We start from the raw sequence: 14660 nt of genomic DNA, 5'->3' as shown, positions 1-14660 counted from the left end.
CAGAGAAACAGCCAACTGAGGAAAGAAGGACAAGAGAAAGTGAGACATGGAGGTAACATTTCCAAAACCTCTCAGCAGATTCTCAGGAGGAATTATCATTAACTGTGAAAGGAACTATCTATATCCCAGAGATATTTTCAAGGATCACAGAGCACATAGATGCTAGAGATACTACTTTAGACATGATTGTCCGAGGCCATAAGCTAAATGAGTTTTCGTTAAATATAGGGTTATTAGATTAGACAATATTACTGAAGGCATTTTCTTCAGAGGGTATTTCACTTACATCTGAAAATGAAACCTGACCTGCAGATCCTTCATTCTGCCCAACCTCCTAACTTCTTCTAGCCATGTTGTCCAGTCACAGAAACCCTGCAGGAGAAGGATGTCAAAAGCTCCCGAAGCAGAAGGAAGCCTGAGTGTTTGACATGTAGTGTGGCCAATAAGTTCAAAGGAACTCAAGCAACAAGCAGACTGATAGAGAATGCCTCCAATGGCCTGTGTGATTCAATTTAAACTAAGCTGTCTGCCTTAGCTCTGACACATCATCAGGGAAAGATGAGAGGCAATGGATCCCACCTGGACAAGTTCCTGTGTGATGTGCTCCAGGTGACCCTGCCTGGCAGGGGGTTGAACCAGATGATCTTTCGATGTCCCTTCCAACCCCTAAGATTCTGTGATTCTGTGTTATCCAGTCGAACAGGTATGAAAGTGACCACTCCTCCTCTCCTTTTCCTCTTCATCACCCCTCTAAACTCCTATTTCCTATTTAGCATTTTCCTAAGACTTTAACTGATAATGCAATACTGTTTGTAACAGATGTTCTCACACATTGTTTATAACACACACTTCATATTCAATTTTTTTCCCCAGAGTTAAAACCAAGAAACAGGGAAGTATAAATATGATTAAATTCACACAGTGACAGAATCAACATGTTAAATCCAAAAGGTAGGTGCCTTGGACAATTAAATGCCAACACTGGTAAATTCTCAAAACACACAGACAAGCTTTAATCCTTTACATCAGAGTACCTTAAAGTTGGGTTTGTTTGTTTGGGGTTGTTTAGGGTTTTTTTGGAGGGTGGGATTTGGGGATTTCCTTATTTGTTCAAAGAAAATAGAAAGTATTTCTAAGATTGCATGCTGGAAGGAATATTAATTTATCTTCAACTTACAGGATCAGAGAAGAGTCTGTGTTCCCAGTAACTCTTATCTGCTTCCACTGAACAATGCCAGAGATGCTGTATTCCATGTGTAAGTATAATGAAGTTTCTAGAAACTCACATGGTTCATATTTACTTCAGCACATCATTTTTTACTGCTGTTCTAGATAACAGTTTTAATCTATAATTCCCTGGGTAGTTAATAGTCTTTGCTCTTCTGATGTTTTTCACTAGCAGTTGAAATCAGCTAAACCATCAGCCACTCTGGTGTGTTTGTCTAGATGCACAGCTGGGTTGTTCTTTCTTCAAGGGATTGGAAAGCAATTTCAGTGGGATTGCAAGCATATAAGAGAAAACATAGCTGTGCTTTCTCCAGAAATACAATGAACAGGTTATGTGTATAGGATATTTCATGGACCTAGATTCCCTCTGCACTCTACCCTCAAGGAAAGGGTTTCACTGCCCACATGGCTAGAACAGCAGAGGCAAATCCTATGCCAGGTTTATAGAGCCAGCAACTCCCCAGTAAGTCTACACCTGTAAGTCTTAGTGTGGGCAGGTATGTGCATATTTAATCTAACTACAAAAAGGGCTGTTTTCTAAACATGTCCTTACTAAAGCATTTTAATTGCTCTTTACCTCACATGCCAACTACTTCCAAAGGTTAAAAGATTTTAGCACACTTATTCTTTCTTCCTATTCACCTTTGTTGAAGTTCTTTATTCAATAGAGAACTGGAGAACAAACAGCACAATAACATCAGTGCCTTTTGGGCTTGCCATAAGGGGAACTGATATGATCAGTATTATATTCCTGATGAGCACTCTGTCAAGAACGGGAATACATTAAAAAGAATAACCAACATTCTGCTCTAGGTCAGCTGTGCCTGTTCAATGGTCACAGCTTTACTACTTCTGACAATGCAGTGCTAACAGGAAACAAACAGTGCTACACGCAGAGCATCTCTTCTGTGTCTTCTGTATATCTTTGTATAACTTTAGACTGCATGATCCAGATCCATTCACTCCCACAGGGACATAATACACCATTGCAGAAATTACAAAATCTAACTTTTGATCCAAAGGAACTTCAGCTGGAGAGCAGTCCTGAGGAGAAGGACTTGGGGGTGGTAGTTGATGAGAAGCTTGACATGAGCCACCAGTGTGTGCTGGAGCCCAGAGAGCAAATTGTGTCCTGGGCTGCATCAAAAGAAGTGTGGCCAGCAGGGCCAGGGAGGGGATTCTGCCCCTCTACTCTGCACTGATGAGACCCCACTTGGGATACTGTGTCCAGTTCTGGTGCCCTCAGCACAAGAAAGATATGGACCTGTTGGAAAGGGTCCAGAGAAGGGCCACCAAGATGATCAAAGGCCTGGAGCACCTCTGCTATGAAGACAGGATGAGAGAGTTGGGGCTGTTCAGCCTGGAGAAAAGAAGGCTCCAGGGAGAACTTACAGCACCTTCCAGTACTTGAAAGGGGCTACAGGAAAGCTGGGGAGGGGCTTTTCATCAGAGAAGACGGTGATAGGACAAGGAGTAATGATTTTAAACTGAGAGAGGGGAGATTCAGGTTAGATATTAGGAAGAAATTCTTCGCTATAAGGGTGGTAAGGAACTGGAATGGGTTGCCCAGGGAGGTTGCTGATACCCCACCCCTGGAGGTTCTTAAGGCCAGGTTGGACAAGGTTTTGTGCAACCTGATCTAGTGGTGGGGTTCCCTGCTCATGGCAGGGGGGTTGGGACTTGGTGATCTTTGAGGTCCCTTCCAACCTTAATGATTCTATGATTCTAACTTCTGTGACAGGTGTCACATTCTAAGTATTTCTGAAATTTTTCATTTCTCTTCATATTTCCATCACATGTTCATCTTTCCATCATACTAATGTAAGATTTTGCCCAATATCTGTGGCATTAGATTTCCCTTTCTATTCTTCTAACACAATGTCAGTCCATGTGATTTGGCAGTCATACTACTCACCTCCAAAGACATTCTACTAAGGCAGTTGATTGGCCATGGAAAACAAAAGAAAAATAAAAACAGCAACCCAAAACCTGGAACGGAATACATCCTACACAGGCAATGCAACTGAGATGCACAGACTGGGAGAATCCAAGCTTTGGCTCCAATTTGCAGATGTTGCCTCAAGCAGAAAAGCAAGTGTATTTAAGTGGATAACTATTTGATTTCAGAATCAATTGGTGTCAATTTTTCTCTACTTTTAAGCAGTCTTCCCTATTGTGAATTTATTCTCTGTAATACATATATACCAGTTTCTGAAAGGTTTGGGGATGAAAAGGTACTATCAGTGTTGAACTGCAGCTACTCAAATTCCTTAGCATTTAAGTTACAGCTTTTTTTCTGTGCAAAATCCAGGAATAAAGTAGTGGAACTTATTTATAAACCATCCAGCCTGCTATCAGTTGGATGGTTATAGGCTATGCCTTTGGTTTCTGTGCCCTCTGCACTCCAGTCTTTTAAAAGATTATTGCCTCAGCTACCTGGAAGCTGCATTCCTGTCATGTCACCTGCACATCTCATAGCCCACTGAAGAATAACCAGAGTTTTATAAAAGCATATTTAATCCTTTGGCACACATATTTTGCTTCATTAGGTATTTCATACCTCATGCTATGCATTTTTTTTACTATATGAAACCAGAGTGCCTGCCTTAAAAAATGTCAGGGTCCCTGAATTAATTAAATAAACTTTGTTACAAGGAGAAGAAAAAAGGTTTTAAAAAGTCACAGCTGACTTCTGACATTTTGAAGTGGCAGCAAACAGATCTGAGTTTATTTTAGGGCACTTGAAGTGAAATATCAGATTTTGCCTCCACAATTAGGGTTCTGCAAGATCCACTTCACTTATTTTCTCCCTTAACTTAAATTTCACTCCCTAAAAGTTCTACCACTAAATGGTTTTGCCTTCACATGTATTTTCTTTTTGAACATGAAAAGTTGGTACCAACACTACAGGGAACCCTGTAGAGGCTAATGGAGGTTTCCTCTACTCAGACTTGGTGAGGCCACACCTGAAGTACTGCAACCAGTTCTGGGCTCCCCAGTACAGAAGAGATGGGAGCTACTGGAGTGAGTCAAGTAAAGGGCCATGAAAATCATGAAGGTACTGGAGCATCTGACAAATGAGGAGAGGTTGAAAGAGCTGGGATTGTTCAGACTTGAGAAGGCTCAGAGAGGATCTAATAAGTGTGTATAAATACCTGAAGAGAGACAATTAAGAAGAGGAAGCCAAGCTCCTGTCAATGGAGCACAAACTGGAATACAAGTGATTCATTTAACAAAAGAAAAGCCTTTTTACTGCAAGTGGTCAAACTTGAGGATCTCAAGAGGTCTCTTCCAACATCAACCATTCTGTGGTTCTGTGAAGACACCTGCCACTGAGATGGAGGAAGCCGTCCTTAAAAAGCAGTCTTTAAAAGAAGTTTGGAGTTTCTCTGTTGCTTCTGACTTTAGAGTCCAGAACCATGAATGCCATGAAATCTGGCATCTTACTTACACCTTAACTGCATGAGAGAAAATTTTTATTCTTGGAAAACTATCAACCACCATAGCTCTGACCTCCACAGCTTTCCTGAAAACATAAGGAGTGAGCCAAAAAGACTGTTAACCAAGACAGCAGATAAAGAACTAAAAAAATAATAAATAAAAAAATAAAAAAATTAAAGAATGGCATTAAAAAGAGAAAAATATAGATAGAAAGGTAAAAATCTTAATTTGGGGACTAAGCTTGGGTTTTGCTGAACATCAGGGACCCCTATTGCTTGCCCAAGCCCCTGTGGCTCCTGTCAGCTCTCCATGTTACTGCGCCCTTGAAATGCCACTTAAAGAGCAAACAGAAGCCACACACATGGATCTCCCACTCTTGTGCAAGACTTCCCCTCAGCAAAACTAAGCATGTCCCCCACAAGCCTCCTGGCCACAGCTCACTTAGCTCATGAGCACCATTACCACCACCACATGCTTCTTCTGCCCATGCTGACTTCACAGCAAACTCAAGTCTAATAACAGGAATTTCAAAGGAAGGGAGGCATCAGTTACAAATTGAATGGACACTTCTCAATTTTTATCTGGTGTGATAGTCTCAGGGAGTGCTGACTAATCAAACACAATATTTTATTTTTCCAGAATACATTTAAGCTGTTCTAAGCAGCTTTGTTACGGATTCTCACGGCTGAGTAATGGACAAACTTGAATAATTTCCTGCGATACTGCTTTGGAGGCAATACCAAAAGACCAGGAGAAACATCTACCATCTGTAAGCTAAATCCAAGCACTCAGTATCAGTGCAGCTTTGATGAAAAGCCCAAGATCTTGTCAGCACATTCTCAGCTGTGCACATTCCAATTACAAAAGGGAAGATAAATATCATCAACTTCAGGCACCTGAAAGTTAGTTGACTACTTCAAAATGAGTAACTTTAAGCCCTTTATGTGTCAAAGGAATGAATGAGATACCTCCAGAGGGTAATTCATCTCATCCTAAACCTGGTGTTTTAGACAAGATTAGTGTCTCCCCACAGACACTTGATTAATTTCACTTACTACAAAACTCAGAGTTTAAACTCCAACAACTTCTAAGATTGTAAGTCAGGTAGGTTAAAGGTTGCATAGAATTTCATTATTTGAATTCTGTTATATCAGACATCTACATAGGCATTTTCATCAGGAATATTTGTCCAGAAATGCCTAGAAAAGTAGGCTCCATAATGACAAACAGGTTCTAGGTGCAAATGTTCAAGAACTCAGCAGAGTTATTACACAGCTAGGAGTTCCTACTATCTGAAGACATTATATAGGACTATATAATATATATGAACCTTCAGAAAAAAAGCACTATTTTTCAGAAACTTTTCAAATATCCTGTTTCAGACACTGCCTAATGAGCAAACATAAATTTCCAAGGAGAGGAGCTGGAATGCTTGGATACACAAGACAAGGTCATTTTCCAGTCTTCTTATACAGCAAATGATAAAAGCACTGATACCATAAGCATGTGTCATGAGAGAAGGAACAACCATGTAAAAAACCAAAAGAGTACAAAGATGTTATGGAAACAGTGTGGGAGTTGGCTCATGAACCCCTCAGACTGAAGCTGTTAACTTGTTATGTTACATTAACTGGTGTTATCCCTTCTGTTAAAAGGTGGACCATCCTCCCCAGTGTTTTCATCAGTGCCCACTGACAGGAACTGAAAATTTAATTCTGATTGCCACATTTTGGGTCCATTTTAGGAAATGTTTTTCTTCTTGTCCCTGCATATAAAATGGAGATTAAGGCTGGCATTAAGCTTCAGATTAAAAAAGCTGGAAAGTAATTCAGTTGCCCAAGTGCAGACATCTAGTGCACAGAAAATGCTTTCAGCTGATCAAAACCAGCATAGGGCTGATAAAGGTGGCATGATGCTTGAGGAAGACACCTTCTTCTAGAGAGAGACCAGAGGAAATATCCCACAGAGCCTAAATGACACTAGGCATGATCATACACACAACTGAATCCTTCCAAATTGTAGGTACCTACAAGAATGCTGTTTCCTTAAGCTCTCACTGCAACCAATAAAGATCTAATCAGCATAATCAAGGAAGCCTCACAAGCATCATCTCATTGAGTAGATACTGACAGCTTGATTTAGTTGCTCATCTGTAGACATCTGGTATTATTTCAGATGTCATAAGGTGTTTAAGACTCATGCTGTCAAACATGATACAGGACTTGAGGAAGACCAGTTTCCTCTGGAGTGGTGGCTGGAGGCCAGCAGGGTAGCTCTTAGTATCACAAATAGCACTAAATGTCTGTGCAACCACCCTCACAGCTGGTCACCTGAAGCTTGCTCTGAGCTCCATTGACGGTATTGACTAGATGCTCACTTTAGTTGCCTAAGCATAATAACCTAACATCATTTGAGATGTCTAAAAGTCTTCCACGTAACTTCCAGAAATGCTTAGGCATTTCGTCATATTTATCAGATTCGTGCAGATATTCTGGATACTTTATACCATCTCAAATACCTCTTCTTCCCCTTATTTAGGTAGCTGAACCAAGCCCTAGCTGTCCACTGACTACAGAAGTAGCACAGCCATCTAGGATACCTACAGGTACCTACATGCAAACGACAAATTTAGGTATGTTAATCTCAAACTGAATTCAATGCAAGGTCCCTTAGCTGATACTTAAAATTAACTACCTGAAAGGTTGTTAGAAGACAAAAAAACCCAAGCATTACATGATCTGTCTTTCAGTTGAGGGCATTATTCATGAGCATTATGCTGTTACTAGTCAGAAGAGTGAAATTTGCACCTGTTATGGAGACAATGTTGTGCACAGAGCTCCAGTTGCACAGCAATGTAATTGTTGGCTCTTCTTTAGACAAGAGTGCATTCCTTCATTTCTAAAACCCCAGTAACATTGTTTTCCTACTTTACACTCTCACAGTTATTAGGTAGCCTTTCCCAAACCATTTTATTATGTGATTAATATAGCCAACAAAAGAGAAAACCTCTGCTCTAGGAATTTGTAATCAATTAATAAGATAGGAGATAGCAGGTGGAAACAGGCTGGCACAGAGAGGAAACACAGTGACACCATGACAGTGGAGAAGACTGAGAGGGAATCTTCTTAATGTTTACAAATATCTAAAGGGTGGGTGTCAAGAAGAATGGGCCAGACTCTTTTCAGTGGTGCCCTGTGATAGGACAAGGGGCAACAGACAAAAACTGAAACACAGGAAGTTCCACCTCAACATGAGGAAGAACTTCTTCACTGTAAAGGTGATGGAACAGGCTGCCCAGAGAGGTTGTGGAGTCTCCTTCTCTGAAGACTTTTGAGACCCATCTGGATGTGTTCCTGTGTGACCTGCCCTGGGTGGTGCTGCTGTGGCAGGGGGGTTGGATTAAATGATGTCCAGAGGTCCCTTCCAACCCCTACTGTTCTACGGTTCTGTGATTCTATGACAAAGCTTTATGAGGTCAAGTGCTCTCTGTATACTGACAATCTAATCATTAAATTCTGTAAGAAAACTGAGAAATTCTTAATTCCTAAACTGATCTAAACATTTTGTCCTTATTTTAAAGTAGATTTAAAAAAAAAAAAACAACAAAAAACAAAAAACAAAACGACCTCAGGAACAAAGACACGAAGTTAAACAGATGATTTTAAAAAAAAAAAAAAAAAAAAGGATTATCCAGTTTGTACCAGAAAACTCACTACCTTTACATGATTTCACACTCCAGAGTAAAGGAAAAGGTAAAATGAACTCATGAATTCTGAGACTGGGGTGAGGCTTTTAATCCTCCTATCAACTTCCAGCAGCAGTTTCCTCTGTGCTCTTTCATGAGGCCGACACTATGGTAAAAGGATGACTTCTGTAAGGGAAGAGTTAATCATGTAATATCCAAAATACTGAGAGGCTATGACATGGTGAAAATAGAAGAGGAAAATCTCTACAAATGAATTTTTTGAGATCTAAAGTTTACATCAGTCCTGAAAAAAAAAAAAAAAAGAAAAAAGAAATAATAAATAAACAGTGCAATAGCAAACACATTGTGCAGAAAGCCAAAATCCAAGAGACATTTTTCCTACCTATATATCTAACTCTTTAGCTTCAGTGGTTATCATATGAGCACTTAAGAATAATTTTTTTTTCCCCTCAAACCTAGTATTTGCAGATGGAAATTTAACAAAAGAAGAATTGGATTTTTTTTTCTGTGTTTTTTTCTAATAGAAAGATAAATTTGCATCTCAGAATGCACTGGCATTTCATAAAGAGACTTTTTTATCCTAGCATATCTGTGCTATCTGCAGTGTGTGCAAGATGAAGGCACCCTGTAACACAATGATGCAGAATAGAATGGATTAATATGTTGAGCTAAAATAGAACACAGTTGTTCTGCTCGAGCACGCCTGTAATTTCAGGGTCTTGGTGCACGACTGAGTTGAAACAAACAAAAAATCCATATAAAAACAACATTAACCCTTTGAATGCTTTTTCCACAATGACTTTTATTTCTTTGAGTCTGTTTAACAGTTTTCTAGAAAGATGTTAAAATTAACTTTTTCAAAGAATTTCATTGTTGTGTTCATAAAATGAAAGCCAAAGTGTAGGACTTCTTATTTAACTCACAAATGTATATGGAATTTTGCTAAGAGCAGTCAGGATTAGCAAATAAGATACAAGAACACAATCAGAAGTCATTTGGGCAACTGCAACTTGGCAAGTTATTACACATTAGCTGAGATGTGATGTTTCACCACTCCTGGCCTGTCCCAATTGCAATGTAAGATACAGTTGTTCCAACCCCGAGCTGACTTTTTCCAGTTGGATTGAGCTGGAGCACATTCATCCATGGATTTAATCATGGAGTTTCATTGTGTCTCCACTCAAGGAACCTGATTTAAATATAACATGAAGCTATGCAATTTATTTATATAATTATATTGATTTACTAGGGAATTCAGTCATATCACATTTCAAATAATCATATTAGAAGAGATTTTGAAATGTGTTGATCACCTTCAATTTCCTTTACTCACATTTACAAAATGATCAGATCTCGTAACAGCTCTGAATCATTTGTGATTCCTTTTTCCTACAAAACCACTTAATTGCACATAAGACCACATAGAAAAAGAGAGATCTCCTACAGTGATCTAGAGCCTGAATATTTTAGACAACCAACTCTCATAATTCTCCCTTAGAAAATTTCAACTGAAAACCAGTGCAGCAATTTGCCTTATAACTCATATCTTGAGGTGGTTCCAGAACCTCATTGTTCTTGGGTTTTGTGCCAATTTTTTTTCTAACTTAATTATAGCTTTTCCCCTATGTATCAGTTGTTTACCTTCTGATTAAAAGCTCAGCCATATTTCAGCCTTTTTAAATTAGACAAGACAGATCTCTCTTGTAAAACAGACCCTCCATTCCCCTGTCTTCATAAATTGTACCTAGACGTCCTATAAGGTTGTTTTTTTCTTTTTAACTTGGTCCCTTAGAACTGTCCATGATTCTGATAACCACTGTCTCCCTGTAGCATTAATATTTCCATCTCTACCAGAAATATCTCACACCAAGCACCTTGCATCATACTGATCCTTTTCACAAATATTACACATTTCTAGGCCACACAGATTCCGTGATTGACTAATTCAACTACAGCACTATGGTGACATCAACACTAATAATGCTCATAAATTAATTCAGTCTGGAAATTAGATGATTTCTAATCATCTATTATAGACTGCCTCCAAAACAGCTTTCCAGAGGGAAGAGAGCATGAGGGAGCAGCCTAATTACTATTCATAATTTGAGATGAGAAATCTGTGAAGTGACACAAGAGAAAGCAAACCAGTGATCCAAGTCCCTCTTCTCATTCAGGGCTGAAAGCAACCCAATAAGGTTGGGAGAGAAAGAGAAATTGCAGTCAAATGCCTGCTCCCTTGTAAAGTGATGGAAACTACATGGTTCAAAAGGGCAATTCCTGAGGTCAGGAGGTGATATAGAGGCAAGCAGGCTTGAAACCTTGTTCCTTTCTTCCCATTTAAATTCCCTCCTCACTATGTGAAATAGAGAGTGCTATACTTATATGAAGTACCATTCCACTTTACAGTAATGGAATTCCAGCACCTTTAACAGCTAACCCAACAGAGTGCCCTGAGCTGGCAGCTCTGCTGATGCTTCAGTGCCTGCCAAAGATATGCAAACCCTCAGTTCACTGCTGCTTTGGGATGAGATCGAGGACACCTCAGCTGCAACATAAGCTTAATACAGAGGAAGCATTGTGAAAAGCTATTTGAAAATATATCACTGTAAAAAAAAAAAAAAAGTATTCTGGGCATAAATATATGTTTGTTTGGGGTTTTTTTCATAGAATCATAGAATGATTTGGGTTGGAAGGGACTTAAAGATCATCTAAATCCAACCCCCTGCATGGGCAGGGACACCTCTCACTAGATCAGGTTGCTCATAGCCCTATCCAACCTGTCCTTAAACTTTTCCAGGGATGGGGCAAATTTCCTCCTAATGTCTAACCTAAATCTCCCCTCTTCCAGTTTTAATCCATTACACCTTGTCCTCTCACTACAAGCTTTCCTGTAGGCCCCAGAAATCTTCTACTCAGAAATCTTCTTCCCTTCTGCCATAAAAACAAGCCAAACCAAGCACCTAACAAATGGTATGTGTTAATTCTAAGACATGTGAAAGAAGGAAGAACTGACGTTTCTATATACATTTGTTAATAGTGCATTTTTAAATTATTTTTTTAAAAAAGTTGTACTTTCCTTCTGCCTTTATGTATCTTTATTATTTTGGTCTTAATTTCTGCTCAAGTGTTTGCTTGGCACTGTACTTTGAGAATGTCTGTTGACAGACCCCTTAAAGGTTTCTCTATGCCTTAGATAGTATAAATGCTTGTTTATTTATGCAACAGCATGTATTTTATATAGCTTGCAATATTTTACAAGTACTTCTGGTTTACTATTAATAAAAAATGTATATAATACTTCAATGCTCTGTTCCATGGCAGCTCAGTATATCAGAGTAAAATACACTTGATGTTTGCAGTATCTGACCATGACAGGCTACACTGTTACTGACAAATTGATCCTCTATTAAGCATTAATCAAAATATTCAGTTGAATAGCAAAATATGGATATAAGCAGTGGCTTTTTGTTCTTTTGAATTTGTTCTACAAGTACAAGAGTACATTTGATTTTTAACTCAGCATAGGGTTGAAAACATGCAGAAATTTGTCTCTCCTCAAAGAGAGGTTCAAAGCTCAGGTGAAAAAAGTGGTTACTCTAAATTCTGTCTATGATGTATAACCACTCCTCAAAAAATATCTAAGTGGGTTTTGTCAAACACAGTGGAGGAATTTGCTCACTTGAATACTTTGGTACCTTTAGACTTCTAATCCAAATAGAGAAAACAACTTTGCTAAACAAGGATATAGACTGGACTTAATATTTTTAAGCAGAGAAAATTTCATTATCTCTGTACATTTGCTAACAAAAAGAAAACAGTTACTTAAAAGAGTAAAAAAGAAAAAAGAAGAAAAAAAAAAGGTATCTATATAATTTCCTGAACATGTCTGAACCACATACACAAAGTGTATAAACAAGGCACCTGCCAACGCATTTAGTATTCAGTTTTACTTGTGAGGTTTTCCAGGTTTCATGCTCTGTACATCTATAAATATTTTACTCAGATAAAGCTTTATTATTGATACGAACATTCACTGCAAAAGAAGATTCAAATGAATACCAAATTTCTCCTATCTACAGATGGGTAGGTAATCACACTAATTAATTGAAAATATGGTGTTTCAAGACTGATCCAATTATGTTGAAAAGGCTGCCTGAGGCTGAACTAAGCAACCTCCCATTAGCACACAGCACAGCCACTGTGCAACAGGACAGCAAAAGAGAAAAGAGTGCAGTAAAATGTAAAATATTTTGGTATTTATAACTGTGCATTAAAGAAGGACTGTGAAAACAAAAAGAGCCAAAGCTCCCCATGGCACACACAACCAGGGTGAAAACCCTGTCCTTCTAATACATGTCCAATATCCCTTACCAATTTCAAAAAGCTTGTGCTCTATCTTGCCAGCTCACTCTGATAAAGGAAAGCTTGTTAGGCTTGTCCCTTCATCAGAATAATCCCTCTGAATCACCACATCAAAATTGTTACTTAAATTTTGTACACCAGCATAACAAAGACCAAACAAGACACGAGCTTTTTAATTGCTAAAATCACAGAGAGCACACAAATTAACAAAACCTAATAGTGAAACCTTTTAAATTCACAAATTCAGCTTTTGGAAGAAAAGATGACCAGCAAGTGATAAAGATAGCAGCATAGCATCATAGCATATGTAGAATTTAATATCGTAGCATATGTGGAATGAAGGAACCATTTAATAAAATTCTAATATATACACCATTCCATCTACTTTACAAACTATTTTTACACATCCTGTTGGGCAAATATTTACTCATTTCCACTTGCATCATTGCTACTTTCTCATCATTGCAGTGGTTACACTATTATATCCTGTCTTTGCAGGTATCTATCTTAAGAAAAATGGCCCAGATTAAAAATATACAGCCTGTACACAGTCCAGTCCACTGGATAATCACATTCTTATGCTTTATTCCCCTGTTATTATCAGATCAGTTCCATCCCTAAATGAACAAGGTGTGGCAGCGCTGTTTCAGAATGAAAGGAAAATAAACTGTCCGTATCACAATTAGTCTAATTAATATTTTATGCCAAGTGAAAAGTTTTCTGATAAACCACTCCTCTTACAACCTTTGTTCTTCTCTATATTACATCATTTGTTCTTTCTAAGCATTTTCTATATACTGCTAAAAATACTTAAAGGCTGATAGACCTGGGGCTGTTTAGTCTGAAGAACAGAAGACTGAGAGGGGATCTTATTAATGTCTACAAATATGTACACAAATAAGAATATAAATATCTGACGGGTGGCTGTCAAGAAGAATGGGCCAGTCTCTTTTCAGTGGTGCCCTGTGATAGGACGAGGGGCAACAGACAAAAACTGAAACACAGGAAGTTCCACCTCAACATGAGGAAGAACTTCTTCACTGTAAAGGTGATGGAACAGGCTGCCCAGAGAGTTTGTGGAGTCTCATTCTCTGAAGACTTTCGAGACCCATCTGGATGTGTTCCTGTGTGACCTGCCCTGGGTGGTCCTGCTCTGGCAGGGGGGTTGGACAAGATGATCTCCAAAAGTCTCTTCCAGCCCCTAACATTCTATGATTCTATGCACTATGTGGTCAAAAACCCCATCTACAATATCAGTTTCATTTGTTTATTCATTGCATTGATCATATCCTTTGCATGATATTTTTACATTGCAGCATTGTCTTCTCATCCTGTGGATTTTCCTTTATATATCTTGAGAAGAACAGGAGCTACACCGAGTGACACAGAAGTCATTTAACATATCGTCCCTAGCTATTCAAATTTTAATGGCATTAAAACAAAACTTTTTTTTTGCTGTCAGGTTTAATATGGGAGGCCTCACTACACCTTTAAGCTCTTTCCTTTCCTAAATAAATACGAATTATTTCACAGAGGATCATCAAAGTTTGAAGAGTGTTCTCTGCAGCAAAGGAGAATGCACAAGGGACTTTTTTGCTGGATCACTAATTACTTCAAACAGGCTTGCTATCAATGCCTTCGTTCAATTTATTTTAATTCATTAATCTCTTTTTCAGGAGAACTGCTATAAACCAACCGGAAGATACCATAAAATATGCAACCAAAGCATGTGTGTACACAGAGATGGAAAATAGAAACCCAGAAATTTTTCAGAGCTTTTGACTTCTTCCAGTAAAGCTTCTGGAATTGAAAGGTGTGTTCTCAAAATATTGAAAGACACTCCTATTCCACCTTAGGAGCCAATGCTTCTAAGTATGGAAACACACATGCCCCGACTCTTTTGACACAACTCTGAAGCAGAACT

The sequence above is a fragment of the Apus apus genome, chromosome 3, assembly GCF_020740795.1.
Source record: "Apus apus isolate bApuApu2 chromosome 3, bApuApu2.pri.cur, whole genome shotgun sequence".
Lineage (NCBI taxonomy): Eukaryota > Metazoa > Chordata > Aves > Apodiformes > Apodidae > Apus > Apus apus.
This window is presented reverse-complemented; position numbering follows the sequence as displayed.